The sequence below is a fragment of the Portunus trituberculatus genome, chromosome 39 (genome assembly GCF_017591435.1).
Source record: "Portunus trituberculatus isolate SZX2019 chromosome 39, ASM1759143v1, whole genome shotgun sequence".
Taxonomy (NCBI): domain Eukaryota; kingdom Metazoa; phylum Arthropoda; class Malacostraca; order Decapoda; family Portunidae; genus Portunus; species Portunus trituberculatus.
In genome coordinates this window covers 16,070,415-16,086,294 of record NC_059293.1, presented here as the reverse complement: position 1 = coordinate 16,086,294, position 15,880 = coordinate 16,070,415, and positions in this window count along the sequence as shown.

The window sequence follows — 15,880 nt, the reverse complement described above, 5'->3', positions numbered from 1 at the left end:
AAACGTGTATTGTGCAACACCAAATTGAGGTAGATAAGATAGACAAAGGTAGAGGTAGATAAGCTGAATAGACTCATTAATCAGGATGTTAATGCCAAATAGTGAGTTTTGAAAAATAATGAATATTTTTTTAATCAGGTGCACAGGTGAAAATTGAGATAGATAAGAAAGACAGAAAGGTTCTCAGATAACAGTGGTAGACGTAGATAAGCAGAATAGATTCATTAATCCTAATGTCAATGAAATCGTCTAATCATACCCAAACTTAATACAGAAATGCGTTCCAGTACTGAAGGGGTTAAGTTGTAAAAGAAAACTGAACATAAACATTCTCTACTTAACATTGCTGCTCTTATGTTCTTAATCTGTAAAGAAAGTATGCTTATAAATATCTTAAATACTAAACTCTAAAAAGATATGACTGTAAATTATTTCTCAACACTTGCGTTCTTATATTCTTAAAACTGTAAGAAATATTATACTGAACACTTTATTTTTGACGCATTCATGAACTCTAAAGAGATGTGATTCTAAACATTTTCTTTTTAGCACGGGAAGCAAAATTGTAAACGCTAGAGGGGGAGAGAGAGAAAGAGAGAGAAAGAGAGAACAGATTTGCATGGAAAGTGTTTATTTCGCAACCTGCTTCAACCTCGCGCCGTGATTCCCTCTAATATCTCAGGGGGAATATTCTCGTCTAGACGTAGTGAATATGTCTTCTGGGCAGTCACTCCTCGCACAACCCCGCGCCACGCCAGCTGTGCATCCGTCCTCGCAGGGGCCCCGATAAATGAGCACCTGGGGACACCTGCGCGAGGTAAGCTACGGTGATCCCTGTGTCGTGCCTTCCCTGGTGTCCTGCAGTGAGTGGCTCCCATCCATCCCACTGAGGTCAAGGACAAGGTTTAGGACTCTGGATTGTGGAAGGTTTGAATTGTTGTGTTAATCTTTTTGTTTCTGTTGGTTGAGTAAATTAATAAGTTTTGGTCGTAATTCAACTAACGTCCTTCACTTGCTTCCAGTTTTGTTTGACGATTTTTTTTTTTTTTTTTTTCGTCCAGTTTAAGTCTCGTTATTTGTAGACTTATTATAGACCACGTGACGTTTAAGTGATTCATAGGTAGGAAGAGAGAGAGAGAGAGAGAGAGAGAGAGAGAGAGAGAGAGGCCGACAGACAGACAAACAGACACAGATAGACACAGACAGAGACAGACAGACAGAGAAAGAGAGACATAGACAGACAGACAGAACGATAAAGACAGAAGAAAAACTTCATCCCATCCTTTCCTTCACATTTTGCCCAAGACTCAACACAACATATTAATTACTTCTCTTCAAGGAACGTACGTAACAATTAGCCTGAAAATTCAAAAAGGTATTAGTACAGTCGCCTATAGGGAACCATTAATGGGAGGATGGAGGGAGAGGTGGAAAAAGAAAACGTGGGGCAATGGCAGGGTGGAGCCAATAATGGGGAGGCGCCGTAATGAATTCAGATTAATGGCGTAGGATAAATTTTCACCCTACCTGTTTATCTTGGTGTTCAAAATTTGGGCCACACGGGAAATATAACTCAGTAATGGGGGTGAGGGAGAGGAGCATGTATCATTATATTATCTTTTTTTTTTTTTCCTTTTTTCCTTCTTTTTTGCCATCCTTTCCCTGCTTACAGTGTTTGTTTATATATTTTCCTATTTTTTCCATCTCTCTCTCTCTCTCTCTCTCTCTCTCTCTCTCTCTCTCTCTCTCTCTCTCTCTCTCTCTCTCTCTCTCTCTCTCTCTCTCTCTCTCTCTCTCTCTCTCTCTCTCTCTCTCTCTCTCTCAGCACCAGTAGTCCACGAAAAAGTTCTTAACCCTTACCAGTAGTCCACGAAAAAAAGTTCTTAACCCTTAGATTCCCTCTTGGTGCACCTTTCCCGTATTACCAATCACTCAGTCATATTCACTAGAGTTCTACAGCCTCTAAGCCTCTACCAATCTCTTAACTGGGAAGAAATTGTAATATGTGTTCTCTTTCATTGCTAACTTTCTTGTAGGTGGTTCTGGTACTGGTAATTTATTCGTGGCTCATTGAAAGAATTAAATAGGCAACATTTTCCACAGTAGCAGTTGTAGATGTGGTCGTTTGATAGTTTTTAATGCAATATGGTCTCTTGATATTTATCCCTCTCTTCTGGCTAACTCTGTCGGATCTCTATGGGGGGCTGGCAACAAGTGGGCCTTTTTTTTTTTTTTTTTTTTTTTTTTACATTACAAGGGCACTGGCCAAGGGCAAACAAAGTGTTGGAAAAAAAAAAAATCCCGCTGGTTGCCAGGCCCTGTTAAGAGGAAAGTAGAAAGAGAAAAAACAAAAAAATCTAAAAGGAGGGTCCAGTTGTCTCCCTTACTTAAAAGAAATATATAAAAACTGCAGTGAAAGATTTCCTGGATGAGTAATCGGTTGGTCAGTGAATAAGTTCGTGAGTTTAAGGTTTTGCTCTCACCATCACTACTTTCCAAAGGCTCCAGTTGAAGATACTCGTGTTTTTAAGGGTAGTTTTTTTTTTTTTTTATGGTCCTAGTGATAGATTGGCAAGATTTCTGGTTTATTAACCCCTTCGATACTGGGACACATTTTTACCTTGAGATTTGTGTACGATTAGACCATTTTATTGACATTAGGAAGGGTCTATGGAGGTCAGAAGATTCATTTTAATCTCCAACTTGAGTATCTGAAGCTGTATAAAATCACCAAATAGTAACCAGAATGAATATAGAAACGCGTCATGCTACTGAAGGGGTTAAAAGGAGAAATTGTCTTGAAAACCCGGGTAGTTGTCTTTGTGGCCTTGGAAAACTGTCGTAGTGAGAGACCAAGGCGTTTCTGGATACCGCCGTAAGGTGAAATATTTAGTGACTCAGTTAGTTATTGAGTTAGTTTAAGTTGGTTTATGATTGAGTAAGATAGTTAGTCAGTTAGATAATTTGTAGTTTAGTGATAAAGAAGTTAGTTAGTGAATATATTAGTTACATTATTAATTAGTGACTGAGATTAAGCGACTATCTGACTCTGAATGGAGATAATTTGTAGATCAGTGAATAAAGAAGTTAGTTAGTGAATATATTAGTTACATTATTAATTAGTGACTGAGATTAAGCGACTATCTGGAACTGAATGAAGATGAAAATTAGCGAACGAATAAATATAAGAATAAGAAAATAAACATGAGTGAAACTGAGTAGATAAACAAAAGAAAACTAATACTTAATGATTAAAAACTAAGACTAATAATATAGGATCCATAAACCAACTTATCTCTAGGTCTGTTTATCTATCTGTCTGTCTGTATGTATGTATGTGTTTGTCTGTCTGTATGTATGTATGTATGTCTGTATGTCTGTATGTATCTTTGGCTCCCCGTCCTGTGCTATCATACATCGTCTCGTCAGGCTGTGATTGGCCGCCCTAATGGCTCACTTAATTGCCTTCAGCTGAGAGAGAGAGAGAGAGAGAGAGAGAGAGAGAGAGAGAGAGAGAGAGAGAGAGAGAGAGATGGCTGAGTACAAGAAGCTGGGAAAGAAAATATCTATAGAAGAAGGAGAAGAATTAAGAGGAGAAAAAAGAAGAGAGCACAAATAAAAGAAGGGAAGGAAAAAGAAGTAGCTGGAAAAATACGAGAAAGAAAATGGAAACCAGGAAAAAGGAAAGGAAGAAGATGAGGTAAAGGAAAATAAGAAAAGGAAAAGCAAGAACAAGAAAAGGAAAAAAAACAGAAGGAAAAGAAGTACAGAGAGAGAGAGAGAGAGAGAGAGAGAGAGAGAGAGAGAGAGAGAGAGAGAGAGAGAGAGAGAGAGAGAGAGAGAGAGATACAATAGGGGAATAAGTAAACAAAAATAATAGGCTCCCCTTATCTCGCCGGGACAGTGTTGGAAAAAGAAAACGATTATTCACAGTCGTAAGTGAGATGGTAGACTCAACTATATTGCGGGCTGGGTTGAGCTGTCTTTTATTCATTTATTTATTCATTTACCATATTATATCATCCTTCCCTCCTTCCTTCTGTGCTTTTCATCCATTCCCTTCACTTTTTGTTCTTCTTTTCTTCTTTATCTTCTCGTGAACAAAAAAAGAGAAAGAAAATATATGTAAATCTGATCTAAAAGTCAAATTACTAACATTGTAGCATTTTTTATAGCTAATAGTATTCGTGTAGCTACAGTACCTATTAAATATACATGTATAATATCATGCGGGTACGAAAAGGTAATGAAATCTCCTTAACTTTCACCTACATACCTTCCTTCCTTAAACATGACAAGGTAAGATGCATTAGTGAACCCATTACGTCATTTAATTAACTTCAGGCTGTCTAGGAATTACGTGAGGGAAAATTCATTGCAGCCGGACGATTAATATGAGTGTTTCTACTAGGTATACAGGAACACCTCGATTGAGATAGTGAAGACTCAAAATACGAGCCAAGGTTTCTGTAGCCTCTCCCTCTTTCTCTTTCTCTCAGACGTCCCACATGAGGAAAGGAAGAGAAGGAGTGTATCTTATTAATATGTAACTCACGCCCTTGTCTCGGTGTCTGATGGAGATGGAAATGAGATGTTGAGCCTTTGTGTGTGTGTGTGTGTGTGGGTGTGGGTGTGGGTGCCTGGGGGTATGGGTGTGTGTGGGTGTCAGTGGTGGAAAATATTTTGTTGTTTACTTATTATTTTTAGGATATATATGAAATCGATTTATTTTATGTAGATCTGAATGCTTTCCATTTATTTTTAGTTATTTTTTGTCATTGATCCTTATTTTTGTTTGCATTCATTATTTGTTTTAATCCTATGAGACCGATTTCTTGTAGTAAAAGTGTGTAATTCACCTCGGTCGCCTACTGGTCACCCAGCCAGTCTTCCCCATTACGGAACGAGCTCAGAGCTCATAGACCGATCTTCGGGTAGGACTGAGACCACATCAACACACAACACATACCGGGAAAGCGAGGCCACAATCCCTCGACTTACATCCCGTACCTATATACTGCTAGGTGAACAGGGGCCACACATTAAGAGGCTTGCCCATTTGCCTCGCCGCTTACCGGGACTCGAACCCGGCCCTCTCGATTATGAGAGTGCAAACCACTACACTACTCGGTGTGTGTGTGTGTTTATCTAGTTGTATATTACAGGGTTCGAGCGGGACTCATATTGATTTGTCCCCATATCAACATTTATCCAGCTTTTCCCTAAATTTGTGCACACTTTCTGATGTTACAATCTCTCCACTCAATCCATTCCAAATGCCCTCCGTTCTACGTGGAAAACTGAACTTCATAATGTTCCTCAAACACTGACTTTTTCATGATTTTCTTGGAATGTCCTCATGTTCGTCTACCTCCATCCTCCGTCAATGTGTGTGTGTGTGTGTGTGTGTGTGTGTGTGTTGTGAAGGGAAGTGAAGGGAAATGAAGGGACCTGTACCGAACAACCATTTTACCCTTTTTCCACCCCCCCTCCACCACGCCGTGTATAAATATGCCGCTGCTTTACTGTCAAACATATATATTGCACTGTATTTTTTGTTGCCAATGTTATTTGTATACTGGTGGCGTGGGTGGTGGCGCTGGTAGTGGTGGTGGTGGTGGTGGTGGTGATGGTGGCTGTATTTTTTTCTTTCAACTTTTGGTTCCTAATATAATTTTTTTTATGTTTTTCCGTTGTTGTTGTTGTTTTTAGTAATGTTGTTGTTCTTATTGTTATTATTGTTGTTGTTTTTAGTGATGCTGTTGTTTTTCTTAGTGTTATTGTTGTTGTTGTTGTTTTTAGTGATGTTCTTAGTGTTATTATTGTTGTTGTTGTTGCTATTTTTATTGTTCCCGTTCTAGTTGTTTTTTTTTTTCCCCGTTATTTTCACTCATGGTTCTCGCTTCTTGTTATTCTCACCGTGTTTATTATTAATCTCATTGCTATTATTTTCGTTCTCATCCTCTTATTATTACTATTGTTATTCTCACCGTTAATATTGTTTTTCCTTCTTTTTTTTTACTATTTATGTTATCTTTGTTATTTCCATTATAAGAGAGAGAGAGAGAGAGGGGGGGGGTTGGTGTTAGAGGTTAATATCGGAGCTACTATGACTTATGCATTTAGTCTTTTTAATCATCCAATATTAGATCATTTGCATAATATCGTAAATTTTGGCGGTAACGGGCCAAGGCAGCGGGAATATAGGGGTGTTATAGGGCTGTGTAGGATGCTCTCTCTCTCTCTCTCTCTCTCTCTCTCTCTCTCTCTCTCTCTCTCTCTCTCTCTCTCTCTCTGTATGCTTATATTTTTTTTTTTTTTTTTTTTTGCTTCATCCCTATGTTTTGTTTTTTTCCGTTTATGTCTCTCTCTCTCTCTCTCTCTCTCTCTCTCTCTCTCTCTCTCTCTCTCTCTCTCTCTCTCTCTCTCTCTCTCTCTCTCTCTCTCTCTCTCTCTCTCTCTCTCTCTCAATGTATGCTTATACAGTATAGGTTATGTTGCCACAATTTTCAAAGTCTACACATATGAGAAGCTTGGTCCGTATGAGTGTTTTTGCTATCTATAAAGTAGAAATGGCATTAGATTGTCAATACAACTATCAAACTATCCTCGAAAACTCGTCTAACTGAAACAAGAATCTTTTAGAAATATAGGTGAGGTGACCACTATTTTTCAAAGTTCACAGAGATGAGAAACCTTTTTCCTAAAAGTTTTTATGCTATTGATAAAGTAAATATCATGTCAATCTGTCAATAGAACCATCAAATTACCTTTAAAAAACGTATGACTGAAGCAAAAGTCTTTTCAAATTATGTGTTATGTGGCCACTATTTTTCAAAGTCCAGAGAGATGATAAGATTTATCCATATCAGGGTTCTTGCTGTTAATAAGGTAGAAATCATGTTAATCTGTCAATGGGACCAGGAAAGTACCCTTCGAAAACCGTGTTACTGAAGCAAGAGTCTTTTAGAAATACAAATTATGTGGCCAATATTTTTCAGATTCTACATTTATGAGGAACTTTGTTCGTAGGAGTGTTTTTGCTTTTGATAAGATAGATATCAATGTAATCTGTCAATAGAAAAATCAAACTTCCCTTAATAATGCGTGTGAATGAAACAAGAGTCTTTTTAGAATGTAGGTTATGTTGCCATAATTTTCAGCCTACAGATATGAGGAGCTTGGTTCGTATGAGTGTTTTTGCTATATATAAAGTAGAAATCGCATTGAATTACCCTTCAACTGAAACAAGAATCTTTTAAAAATATAGGTGAGGTGAACACTATTTTTCAAAGATCACACAGATGAGAAATCTTTTTCCTAAGAGATTTTATGCTATTGATAAAGTAAATATCATGTTAGTCTGTCAATAGAACCATCAAATTACCTTTAAAAAAAACGTATGACTGAAACAAGAGTCTTTTGAAAACATATTTTCTGCTTCAAATCCTCTCTTTGTTTTTTTTTTTTTTTTTTTTTTTTTTGTGTTTTACATATCTTATTTCTATTCCGTGTTTACTCTCTCTCTCTCTCTCTCTCTCTCTCTCTCTCTCTCTCTCTCTCTCTCTCTCTCTCTCTCTCTCTCTCTCTCTCTCTCTCTCTCTCTCTCTCTCTCTCTCTCTCTCTCTCTCTCTCTCTCTGCCCCGCTCGTTCATTTTCTTCAACCTCTTTTGATAACTTCATTTGAATTTTAAACACATATTACTGTGTAGACTTTACCTTTACCCAGAACTTTGCGAGAGAGAGAGAGAGAGAGAGAGAGAGAGAGAGAGAGAGAGAGAGAGAGAGAGAAAACGGGAATAAAGAAACGAAAAAAAATATATATTCTGTTTATACGTGTAGAGAGAGAGAAAGAGGGAGCATTCTTCTTCATCGTCTTCTTCTTCTTCTTCTTCTTCTTCTTCTTCTTCTTCTTCTTCTTCTTCTTCTTCTTCTTCTTCTTCTTCTTCTTCTTCTTCTTCTTCTTCTTCTTCTTCTTGCCTCCCCCCATACTGATTAAATTAAACTATTCATGAATCTCACTAAGTTTATGTCCTGAAGAACTAAAACATTTATGGTAAAACTTTGCATCATTTCCCAAAATATACGAACATGTTTCTCTTCCTTCATTTCGAGAGAGAGAGAGAGAGAGAGAGAGAGAGAGAGAGAGAGAGAGAGAGAGAGAGAGAGAGAGAGAGAGAGAGAGAGACGTGAATTTTCTACTACTTAACCTACAAGTCTATATGCAAAGCCGTGTGTCTCTTTCTCCCTTACGTCTCTCTCTCTCTCTCTCTCTCTCTCTCTCTCTCTCTCTCTCTCTCTCTCTCTCTCTCTCTCTCTTGGTAGATGGATGGATAAATAAATGTGCAAATAAAGAAATCAATAGAGAAATTACCATGTTAAAAATAGATAGGTAGATAAATAGATCAATAGATAAACGAATAAATAGATAGATAGATAGATAAATTGATTGATAAATTGACCAAAAATAGAAAAGAATACACAAGATACAAATTTATAAACAAACTAACAAACATCATGATATTTGCAGTACCTTCAGAGAGAGAGAGAGAGAGAGAGAATCACCAATACATCAACCCTAATGATCGGCTTTCCTATACACTCCCTCTCTCCTCAACCTTCCTCGCTCATTTCCTCCTGACAACACCTCATTTCTCACTCCCTCCTCCTCTCTCTCTCTCTCTCTCTCTCTCTCTCTCTCTCTCTCTCTCTCTCTCCCGTCCCAACATCCTTCAATCCGTTCATCCAGCCATTAGAGAGAGAGAGAGAGAGAATATGTTTGTATGTGTGTGTGTGTGTGTGTGTATTATCGAGTGTTCCTCTTATCTTGAATAGACAAACAAACAAACAGATAATTAGACAAACAGGTAAACAGACAAACAGACAGGGGATAGATATATTGATCCAGATGAGCAAATAAATACTTAAGATAGACAGACTAGCACTCAAACAGATAGATAGATAGATAGACAGACATAAGAATTCAGGTAGTCAAATAGATAGTTAAATAGATAGACAAGGTTAGACAGACACACACACGTATAGGCACTCGAATAGATAGATAGATAAACAGATAGATAGACAGACAAAGTAAGACAGACAACAGGTGGTCAAATTGATACTTAGATAGATACACAAGGTTAGAGAGAAACACACACACGTACAGACAGTGGAATAGATAGACAGACAGATAGATAGACAGACAGAAAGACAGACAGACAGATAGATAGACAGACAGATAGACAGACAGATAGATAGACAGATAGATGAGGTGATCAACGCCCCACGTAAGGAAGTGAGAGAGCGAGAGATTTATGACAGGGACAGGACGTGTTCCCCATAACTGAGTCTCTCCCACTCAAAAAATATTTCCTGAAGGCTCGCCAAAAACCCTTCAGAGGAACCACGAGAACCAGAAACCAGGAACCAGGAACCGACCCAACCTTTCTCACTCACCCACCCACTCACCCTCCTACACCCGCCCACCAACACCCACACCCACCCACCCGCTTGCAAAAAAAAAAAAAAAATGAGAGCTCAGCTATTGGGTAAGTTTAAATTTACGAGCGTAGTAGAAAATGGACAAATAGATGGGCTGGTGAGTTTTTTTTTTTTTTTTTTATTTATTTTCATTTTTGTCTATGCATTTATATTTTTTTCGTTCTTTCTTCCCGTTTTGTTTCACTTTTTTTTTTTTTTTTGTCGTATTTTGTTTTGTTGTTTTGTTCAGTTTCGTTTCGTTTCGTTTTTTTTTCTGTTTTTATATATTTTTTTTGTTCTTTTTAAGTTTGTGTTATGATTTTAGGTTATGGTTATGATTCTCTCTCTCTCTCTCTCTCTCTCTCTCTCTCTCTCTCTCTCTCTCTCTCTCTCTCTCTCTCTCTCTCTCTCTCCACAAGCATTTCTTACTCCTATGTACTCCGCTGCCTTTCCTCCTCCTCCTCCTCCTCCTCCTCCTCCTCCTCCTCCTCCTCCTCCTCCTCCTAATCTTTCCGTCACAAGATTCAGGTCTTCCCCGTCAGTAACTTCACAGCAGTACGTGATTCAGGGGCGTCCCTCAAGGCGTGCAGGAAAAGTACACACACTCACTTCACCTGACATAAGAAGTGTGTGTGTGTGTGTGTGTGTGTGTGTGTGTGTGTGTGTGTGTGTGTTATGTTGATTGTTTATATCCTTCTTACTTTCCTCCTCTACTTTCCTTCTCATCTTCTTACCTCTTCCTCTTTCTCTTTTCTCTATTTTTCTCTCTTTCTCTTTATCTTTTTCTTTCTTTTCTCCTTCTCCTTCTCCTTCTCCTTCTCCTCCTCCTCCTCCTCCTCCTCCTCCTCCTCCTCCTCCTCCTCCTCCTCCTCCTCCTCCTCCTCCTCCTCCTACTACTACTACTACTACTACTACTACTACTACTATTAACAATAATAATGATAATAATAATAATAATAATAATAATAATAATAATAATAATAATAATAATAATAATGCTACTACTACTTTTGTTACTACTACTACTACTACTACTACTACTACTACTACTACTACTACTACTACTACTACTACTACTACTACTACTACTACTACTACTACTACTAATGTGATTATTACGTATAAGTATCTTTATGATTTCCTGAGAGAGAGAGAGAGAGAGAGAGAGAGAACCCCCGAGCCCTAATCTGAACCTCCTAACCCCCAAACTCGAACCTGCTGACTTGTGGCATCGTAAAGAGAAGACTCCCTCCCAAACTCACAAAACCACCTAATTATCCCAGCCCAATTAAGAGTCAAGCCTTGTTAAGGAGTTCAGGCTCGCAGTGTTTGGGAGGCGAAGCAGAGAGAGAGAGAGAGAGAGAGAGAGAGAGGTAAACAATTCTCCGCCCTAACTTTCTTATTCTGCGCCTCACAAAGTACTGTTAGGTTTACTCGTGTTCTTGATACTGATTGCCATTGTTTGTAGTTTCTCTGTGGTATGACACGCTTTCATTTGATATCAGATTGTTTCTCTCTCTCTCTCTCTCTCTCTCTCTCTCTCTCTCTCTCTCTCTCTCTCTCTTTTTTTTTTACTTGAACGGTCAGTATGTATGATTTTGCCCTTTTTGTTTGTTATATCGACTAAGACAATATTATCATGGATTCCTCTGCTCTTTTTTTTTTACTTTCTCCTGTATTAAGAACAGTCTTGAAGTGTTGTCACGGGTGTTTCGCCTTACTTTACCTGGTTTTTTTGTTTTTTGTTTTGTTTTCTTCGCTTATTATATATATCAAGGGATTAATGTTTGTCACGTCTCCAGAAATATTATCTAATGACCTGGAGATGAATAGCTGAGACCTGATGAGTGTTTTCTTCGTATTGATGTTGTGAAATTCATGTAAAACTATGGCTGGAGTCATGGAAACCCCCTTAGATACCTCTAGATAATGTCCACTGGGGTATATTTAAAGTTGTCGAGGTGAGATACACAAATATTTTTCTACTCGTATGTTACAAAGTGAGCCTTCAGATTTTCTTCCCCTCTTGCACCGCCTCTCAATCCTCGCCTCTCTGCCTGAATTCGCTGTCTTTCTTCTAAATATGGTACTTCTGCTGGTCCTCGGGCTGTCTGCTCCTACATCGCTTCAGAATAACAGCAGCACTCTTCTCTTCAAGGATTTGCTACGAGTACATTTCCATGATCTCGCTGTTGTTCTTCTAAATATGGTCCCTTCCGCGAGAGGGTTTCGTCTGAGAATTTTTTTTTTTTTTTCCTTTTAGCATCCACAGCTCTTTAAAAATTGATCACATGAACACAGAAGGAGTAGAAATACAGTTTTATCCTTTCTTGGCTGCAGAATTATTTTAGAAGCACGTACATAAATGTGTCTAAAAGTTGCAGGTGATTATGATAAAAAATGAAATAGTCTTGCAGTAAAAGTGTCAAGATTTCACTGGCTCGGAAAATAATAGTACTGTTCCCCAACGCGAGTCTTGGAAGTTCCATTCACGCCTCGCCTGCTCGTCTGCTCGCCTGGACTGGCTAAAAATGCTCCCTTCTGCCAGAAACTTAAAGACTATCTATCCCTGTATTGCCTCCGGAGCCTCGAGACGCTGGGAGATGCACTCACAATACTCACTCCTTAACTTCCCGCTGTCGTAGTTATAAATACGACTCCTTCTACGAGAGACTTGAGGCGATCCATTCTTTTATTGCCTGGGAGATTGCAGTACTTTCTTCCCTCCTCCCAGAGCCTCAAGTATTCCGGGAGGCGCGCAGGGCAGTTGTATTAAGAGTTCAAACCGAGACCAGCTCTGACCTCAGCTATTCTAAGGACTTACTGGCCACTAAAGGCAAGTTGTTACCAGCTCCACGATGCTCTGTAAAAAGGTTAAAAAAGGCACACGAGGGGTCCGCGCCAAGACAGACAGTGAGGCGCCCATGCATGTCAAGTACTCCAGCGAACATCAGTGTCCACACAAACACTGCTCGCCGCCACTTCAGCCTGAGTGTGTCGCTGTTTCGCGCATCCAAATCGTGCTAGAATTTTCACCACTGCCAGTTCGATTACCACGCGATTCCCAGCCTCCCTAACAGCTGTCCCGGGTAGCAGTGTTGTACCCGTGCGTAGGGACAATGTACGTGCACGAGTATATGTGAAGGTCTCCAAATACGTACGAAACTTTCTGGACCACAATGAAATAAACAGGGAAGAGAATGGAAGGTAATAATATAATGTTCTGTGCGATGCGATTCTTTTCATATTTATTTACTCTGTCAGTTATATGTAAATTAACTCTCTCTCTCTCTCTCTCTCTCTCTCTCTCTCTCTCTCTCTCTCTCTCTCTCTCTCTCTCTCTCTCTCACTACATATGCATTTTTCACACCGACAGGCATTTTATTTCTCCCTCTATCTCTCTTCACACGCTTTCAAACCAAGGTGACCCTCAGACGAGCCTCGCACACACCTCCTCTTCTCTCAGTCCCTGGATGAACACTGCACCTCATCACATCAGTCAGCACCTCTTGTCCTCTCCCCGTCGCTTGTAGTAATTGCTGTTTGCCTTAGAGTGACGATTGCTGACTTGGTGCTGAAGGAGGAGGAGGAGGAGGAGGAGGAAGAGGGGAGTGATTCTGGTTATAATGTAGGTCAGCTAAGTCAGAGTAAACTAGTAATTTCTGTTCGATACTTGTGATTTCTTTTTGTTCTTGATTTTTTATATTTGTTTTTTTTTAACGTGTGTGTGTGAGGTGATGTTTTTGTGGAAGGGAATCTATCGTTGCCAGAGAGAGAGAGAGAGAGAGAGAAAGAGAGAGAGAGAGCAAACCATTAAGGTGACCGAACCAGAAAAAAGCTTGGAAAAAAAAAGGGTTTGGACAAGGTCACGAGAGAGAGAGAGAGAGAGAGAGAGAGAGAGAGAGAGAGAGAGAGAGAGAGAGAGATTCTTGTTTATAAATTTCCCAAGGGTAGAACAAATTTAGTAATCAGTAAATGAATTCACGAACAAATATTTATGCTTTTATAACTGAAAAAAAAATTGAGCCTTGAAAAATAAGTGTGCATTCATTAATACAGTATATTTTGTTGCATCATCGAGTGTTGTTAGCCGAAGATTAGAAATAAAACAAATAAATAAATAAATAATAAAAACAAGATTAAACAAAGCAATCAAAACTGAATAGGAAGCAATGAAAGGTGATAAAGTGGAAGGAAATAAAAGACACAAAAAGATAACAAAACAAAAATAGATAGATAAATGAATAAATAGAACAGAATTAAGTCAAATAAGTAGAGAAATAATAGTAAGCAATTAAACGGTTACAAAAAACAAAACAGAATAACAAAATGAAGTCCAGAAAAAAAATTAATAAATGAATAGATGAATAAAATTAACTTCGAATGCAACAAAATACAGGAATGAAATATAATTGAGAGTACAAATTATTCCACTTATCCCATCAGATACTATTAAAAAAAACACATTATATAGAAGTTAGAGTCGAAAAATATATATATATCTACCGTCCTGGTGGTGCTGGTGGTGGTGGTGGTGGTGGTGGTGGTGGAAAGCTGCGCAATTCCCGGCTGGGGCTTTAATCGGATCTCCAAAAGTGCATTGCGCGTTTTGCGGACTCACCATCACAAGACTAAAATTTTTATATCACTATGACGACCATCGCTGCGTTCCGTGTCTACTTTGAATGTTATTATTAGTATTGATTGTTAGTGTTATTATTATTGTTATTTTTATTATTATTATTATTATTATTATTATTATTGTTATTGTTCTTGTTGTTGTTGTTGTTGTTGTTATTATTATCATTATTATTAGTAGTAATAGTAGTAGTAGTAGTATTGTTGTTGTTCTTATGGTGGTGGTGGTGGTGGTGGTGGTGCTGCTGCTGCTGCAGGTACTGGTGTTGGTTGTGGTGGTGCTGGTGCTGGTAAGTGTTATTGTTGTAGTTGTTCTTATTATTGTTGTCAGTAAAAGTAGTGGTAGTAGTAGTAGTAGTAGTAATAGTAGTAGTAGTAGTAGTAGTAGTAGTAGTAGTAATAGTAGTAGTAGTAGTAGTAGTAGTAGTAGTAGTAGTAGTAGTAGTAGTAGTAGTAGTAATATCATGGCCATCACCTTTATCATCACTATTGTCATCATCTAAAAATAGAAAAACCTTCCCTCCACTGCAGTCTCTCTCTCTCTCTCTCTCTCTCTCTCTCTCTCTCTCTCTCTCTCTCTCTCTCTCTCTCTCGTTCAGAATTCAGCTTCCGTCGCTAATATTTTGGAGATCACACAATTTATCTGTAAAATGGTGATATGTGAACGTGCTGGGACATTTCTTCCTCCTCCTCCTCCTCCTCCTCCTCTTTATCCTCCTCCTCCTCCTCCTCTTTATCCTCCTTTATCACCCTCCACATTTCTTCGTTCTCTTCATCACCACAAAGACCGCGGGATTCGAACTTGCACTATGAAGAGGATGATAACTTTAAACCCACCGAGCTGAGAGAAGTACACAAAATAAGATCGCTCCTTCCCCCCCCCCGTCTCTTTTTTTTTTTTTTCTCCTTTTTTCTTTTCTTTTCTCTCTCTTCCTTTTTTTTCTCACACTCCTACACTTGTCTTGTCTGGTCACTGTTTTGTTTTTGTTTTGCTCCGTTTTCTCGCAATTGTAAGTAATGTTAGATTATAAAACGCACACGCACACACACACACACACACACACACACACACACACACACACACACACACACACACACGTTTTAGCGATTCTTGACCAACTCCTAATCACAACTTTTGGATTGGAGAGGAAAACTTTTTTTTTTCTCCTTTTCTGTTCGGATTGAAAGAAGAAAGAGACAAAGAGAAAAGATAAAGGTGCTGTATAACTCTCTCTCTCTCTCTCTCTCTCTCTCTCTCTCTCTCTCTCTCTCTCTCTCTCTCTCTCTCTCTCTCTCTCTCTCTCTCTCTCTCTCTCAACTAAAGTGATGCACACACACACACACACACACACACACACACACACACACACACACACACACACACACACACACACACACACACACACCGCGTAGTGTAGTGGTTAGCACGTTCGACTCACAATCGAGAGGGCCGGGTTCGAGTCCCGGTGCGGCGAGTCAAATGGGCAAGCCTCTTAATGTGTGGCCCCTGTTCTCCTAGCAGTAAATAGATAGAAGATGTAACTCGAGGGGTTGTGGCCTCGCTTTCCCGGTGTGTGGAGTGTGTTGTGGTCTCAGTCCTACCCGAAGATCGGTCTATGAGCTCTGAGCTCGCTCCGTAATGGGGAAGACTGGCTGGGTGACCAGTAGGCGACCAAGGTGAATTACACACACACACACACACACACACACACACACACACACACACACACACACACACACACACACACACACACACACACAC